At 33.6% G+C, this 5,612-nt stretch overlaps 1 long non-coding RNA gene across 2 annotated transcripts; it reads right to left on the bottom strand.

The window, feature by feature from the left end:
• Positions 1-1,119: 1,119 nt before the first annotated feature.
• LOC136209695 (uncharacterized) lies at positions 1,120-4,358 on the bottom strand. Of its 2 annotated transcripts, XR_010677643.1 has the most exons (5): positions 4,085-4,358; positions 3,728-3,810; positions 3,541-3,607; positions 3,248-3,306; positions 1,120-1,807 (listed from the first exon to the last, which is right to left on the bottom strand). It is a non-coding gene; the product is annotated as an uncharacterized lncRNA (long non-coding RNA). The 2 variants fall into 2 exon arrangements; XR_010677642.1 differs by having other exon boundaries at positions 3,728-4,358.
• Positions 4,359-5,612: the final 1,254 nt, after the last annotated feature.

Below are 5,612 nucleotides of genomic sequence, written 5' to 3'. Positions count from 1 at the left end.
ATATGTATATATGTAAATCAACCAAATTAAGCCTTAAATCAACATAATCAACTAAAATCTGAAATTCACATAGAAGCATAGTCAATAGCTTTATTTGAACCATAATTTCACAATAAAAAGCAAAATCGTGAAAACCCCCAATTTTACAAAATTCTTGCATAACCCTAAAATATCACTGTCTGAAAATTCTTTGATTATATATATATCTATATATAAAAAAAATTCAAAATATAGTTGATAGTTACTTACCTTGGCTACTAATTGAAGAAAAACACCTCGTTCAATTCCCCTCTAAATTCTGTCTAAGACGTTTCCCTCCAAACACTGCCGAAACTCAAAAACTCTTCGGTTAGGACTTAGATCTATGCATAAGGATACTATGGTTTAAATTTCGAGTGATTCGTACGGTCAAAACTCTGTAAATCAAAGAAACGGTGGAGAAACGGTCGAAGAACGATTTGATAAAAATGAAAGAGAAAGAAACTGAAAAGAAAAGAAAAGATAAGGAAAAGAAGAAGATGCTCGAACCTGTATGAATTTGGGATTTATATCCAAATTTGAAAAATATCAGGTTTGATCCTCTATCTTTCTATAAACTTTTAAAAATTACTCTAAACTTTTAATTTACACATAAAACCATCAAATTAACTCCAAACTTTTCCTATAATACCAAATTAATATCACACATCTAATATTTATAATATATATTACTATCAAGGTATAAATTCTAGAAATTTAGTCACGGACGTGACACAAATTCCGTCGGAAATTCGTATTTGCGACGGATTTCCAGCGGACTCAATCCGCTGGAAAAAGGGCCGCTGCTCCGGCACACCGACCACGGTTTCTGTCCGCTGGAAATATATTCTGTCCCATTTTTCGGTCGGAGAATCCTGTCGGTATTTTTGGGCACCGACCGATTTATTCCAGCGGATTTCCATCGGTGAAAAATAATTACCTACAGATATTTTCCAGCGGATTCCGTCGGAAATATCATAACTCTAAATTATTTTAAATTAAATTAAAATTATACTATTTTATTTATTTTTCAATTATATTTTTTTATCTAACTAGAAAATATTGGAATAAATTATAAAAGTGAACAATAAACTTATCAAACCAAATATTTATATATAATTAAATAACATTCAGTTGTAATTAGCATAAAACTATTCGATCAAGATAAACCATACGGAAAAACTATATATGTCTGACTTAGATAAAACTATATATCTAGATAAAACCATCCATCCTATGTTAAATCATTCTCATCTAGCTCATCTCTATCTATAGATCTACCCGGATTGGATGATGAATGTTGTGCTTGGCTCTCACGTATCTCGACCATCTCCAACTCAAACCGCACTATAACATTCTGCAAAGATCCTAACTGCTCTCTCATTTGCACCTCCATGTCATTTTGCTTCTTCATAACATTCTCAATCATTTGAGGAGTGACACCAATATAAAGCTGACGAGAACCGTGATCCTCTTCTTTCACTCCCTCACCATGTCGCTGTTGACTATCAGCAAGAGTTTGCACTATCTTATGCAACATATCTAACTGTGACTGCAAATGAGAATGCGGGTCAGAAGATGATGATGAAGTGGATGCGCCTGGTGTGTTTGGTGTAGATGAACACTGAGATGTAGTTGACCCGAAGTACCTACAAGCAGCATCACCCAATCCATATAGTCTCTGCTTTTTACTATGTCCACCAACAACATCATAATAAGTCTTTAATAAATCTATTGCTCTGTCTCTTTCACTCTGAGCACTGAGAGCCACTGCACGGACATATTCTTCCTAAATATTTATGAATTTCTTGTTAGTAAATCATATTTATGAATTGCAAAACTAGTAAATTCCTCAACCCCATCAAGAAATCGTTGATTAAGTAGCCCATTAGCCATGTGGCTTCTATACATCCACATTCTATCTCTGAAAGCCATTTTTATCCAACCTATACAATAAACTTAATGCAATTTAATTAATGTCCTGCTCCAAATAGTTATGGTATTAATACAAAAATACATTTGAACATAAATATGTTCCAATATTTGGAGAAACATAATATAATCTTGTTAGACAATTCTGTTGAGTTATTATAGAAGAACAACTTGATGCTCTTGGTTGGGCTATGATACTAGCATACTTGATATGAAAAAATGGAATTAGGATTAAGCAACAACAATACTTGATATGGTATGAGGTGGTCCTGGTATCACAAGTTGAGTCAGAAGTTTTTAATGATTAAGCTCTTCGTCCAATAACAGACATTTAATTAACTAGAACAAAGTACTAATTAAGAGACAATGAAGGAAACTCATTTTAAGTAAGGTTTTCAGCATTTCTAAATTTTGAAAAAATGGAAATATGGAGCTGCATATATTATATAAGAAAAATCATGACCAAACTCGATTACTAATTTGTGAAAACCAAACTGGATGAATATAAATTAGGATATGTATGGCATTTCCTACTGAATTTGGAGAGATCCCAAATCCATTTCCTAGTTGATTAACACTAGAAATAAACCAGAACCATCAAACACATCCCAAATTTTGGAGCTGCTGCAAATGCAATTTTGGGCTACTGTTCTACTAAAAATTATGGGTGGTTGTTCTGTTGCATTATGAGATTGGTACTAATTAGTGAATAAGACCTTATTGAAATCTTAAGGTCATTTTATTACTCTGTTTACCATTTGTATTTTGATTTAGTTTTCTTTCATTTTAGTTCGTTTTTAATGTTTTTATTCCTTGTATTTCTTTATTGTAGTGTTTAATTTAATCTAATTTGAAGTGATTAGATGTTTCTAAGGTGTTTTTGGTGTTCCTCAGACATGTTGGGAAGGATCAGAGTTTCAAACAGGGATTTATGCGAGTCAGTTTACACATGAACCATGCGACTCAACTCAAAGTCCTTATGGACCCTCGTTATCCTCACAACAAAAAATACAAATAACAACCTATAAACTATAAAATACAAAGTGAAAGCCATTATGGTTGTTTCTATTCTCTTGTATAGCCATAGGCATAGCGAAACAGAGCAGAGAAGAGAATACAAGGAAAGAGGAGAAGAGAGGATGGTGGTGTAGGAATATATTAGAAACCTTCAAATTCAGACTATATATAATCTGCACTTGTTGGAGGATTTCAAATTGATAGGGAAAATATCAAATTGAGCCGCCAAAACCCATTAAAGATTAAACCAAACCAATTCAAATTTATGAAATTAACTAACCTAGACTGAAGAACAATCCCAAGCTTGTTGATGCAGCTTCTTTTGTCCAACAAACAGTCCTGCCAAGCAAAAGAAGGTAAACAATAAACTTAGAAAGGATGGGAGTGGAAAGAGAGGGGTGAGAAATAATGAAACCGAGCTGAAAAAACAACTAGAGGAACAACGAAATCGAGCTGAAAAACGCAATATCAATATTAATCAAGTTCACTATGAACAAAACCTCAAAAATGGTATAGATAAGAAAACCTATTCAAAATTAAAGCAAAAAAATTCAAAATTAAAAGTTAACTCACCCAAATGAAGTATACTTTGGTCCAGATGCCTTCCAAAATTCAACCAGTGTGAGAGAGAGTATGCTAACTAATTGTTGTCACATCAACAATATAGTGAGCAATTCAAAAGAATAAGTGAGCAATTCAATAATCACTTAACGGGTGAACAATTCAAACAAAACTGAATTGGAGAAAGAAAGAGTCTTACCAAGTGCTCTAAAGTTTCAGAATGTGAGATCGATCCTCCAGTATGTGTGGCTTGAGCAGGCTGTGATAGATCCTCCAGTATGTCTATAAAATCATTAGTTATACTACTTTATATAGCCCTTTAAATATTAATGCAATTTCAAGCAGTAATTCAATCCTCAAATACAAAAATAAAGTGATTCAAACCTCAATAATTTAAACAATAAGAGATTGCACATGTACAAGCAAAAGTCATGTGAAAAATTGGACATAATAACAAGAACAAAATAGAAATGTAAAGGCTGTTATGAGTAGCATTCAGTATGCAGAAAAGAGGTCTCAAGTCTTTCTAAAGTGCAAAAGGAGATTGGTTAGTTACAAGCATGGGGCAATATTGAACCAAAATTCCCAAGCCTCATGGCACTCTAACTCCAACTCCAGACTTTGTGTCCATTTAGTTTTCTACACTCAAAGAGAACCGACACCCCTTTAACTGAGACTTCATGCATAGTTGTAGCCTTTGGGTACATAACTTAGTGCCTTCACCGACTACTAGATAAATAGTTTAACTAGGCTAGTGCCTTTTTCATATTATGCTAACAGATATACTGCTTTGATGCTCTTAGTCTAGAGAACAAATTTAGTGTTCTCACTTATCATGTCCCTCATAATGGTATCTCAAATCAAATCAGGGTGTCTTTTTCCATCAGCTGATGTCAATTAATTAGAAAATGGCTTAAATATTGTTATCACTTCCCCCTAGTACTGTATAAAGTGATTATCGTTTAGCCCATATTTTTTTAATCTTGTTTAGTCAGCTAGCTTAGCTATAACACGATTTCACAATAGATAGGGCTGTTGATTGAATTTGAGGCTCCCACATTTAGGAAAACGGCAACTAGCTTCTAGTATTTGTTATCAAATATCCTACTACTTCCACTCTTTTTTCTGTTACTTGGTGCATCTGCAATTCTACATAATAAATTCAACCAAAAATGTCAAGTTTTTGCTTGTCTCTTACTCTTCTTCAATTAATCATTTAACTTAATTCAATTGACAAATTGAATCCGTGGAAAGAGCTATTTTGGGAATCATAGGATACATGGTTTTGGAGTCTAATGGGAGTTAGTTATCGCCTTATAGGTGAGAGCTGTTTTATAACTATATATATAGGTGTGGGGTGACAAGGCGAGGTAGTTTTGGAATGTTACTTTGGCTTTTGGATCTCTTAGCTTCTCTTATGAGAAGGGCAAGTGTGTTCCCTAGGATTTATGTTTAGTATTTTTTTCCTTTACTATCTTTACTCTTTGATCTACATTGAGAATGATGAATATAAGTCTCATTCCATATCTGTTACTTGTTCTTCTGCCTTTGTGTGTTTATTTAGTGTGTCATTCTCATCAGCCAATATATGTGATTACTGAATGGGGGATATGCAATGTATCAGTAGATGTAGTTAGTGGAATGCATGCTTGGTTCTAAATCTAAGGTGGATGTCATATGGGGCATCAATAGCATTAGCATATAGGATTCCCAGTTTGAAGGATGTTGATAGATACAATCAAAGATTTTATTCCAACACATCCAAGTAAATTCATAAGCTATCAGTCACCTTAAGCAAGTTTAGGGCAGGTAGCTCAGTTTAAGCTAGACACGGACCAATAGGCTAGTTTATCATTTACATATTTAACAATCATGCCTTTCATGTGCAGAATTTCAAGCTTGCAGAGACATTTGCGGTTTTCCTAACAAAACACACTTTAATATCTAAAAGCTCTTATGAAAGCCTTTGACATAAGAGATAATCATGCTAATAACAAACAGATTCTAGGAACTACTATTAAATCCATTACCCACAATATTCAACTCAAGTTTAACCTAGATGGGTGAAATTTGTACCAAATTAC

The sequence above is a fragment of the Euphorbia lathyris genome, chromosome 10 (genome assembly GCF_963576675.1).
Source record: "Euphorbia lathyris chromosome 10, ddEupLath1.1, whole genome shotgun sequence".
NCBI classification, from domain to species: domain Eukaryota; kingdom Viridiplantae; phylum Streptophyta; class Magnoliopsida; order Malpighiales; family Euphorbiaceae; genus Euphorbia; species Euphorbia lathyris.
Note: the sequence above shows the minus strand (reverse complement) of the source record. Positions and strands in the feature narration are given on the sequence as shown.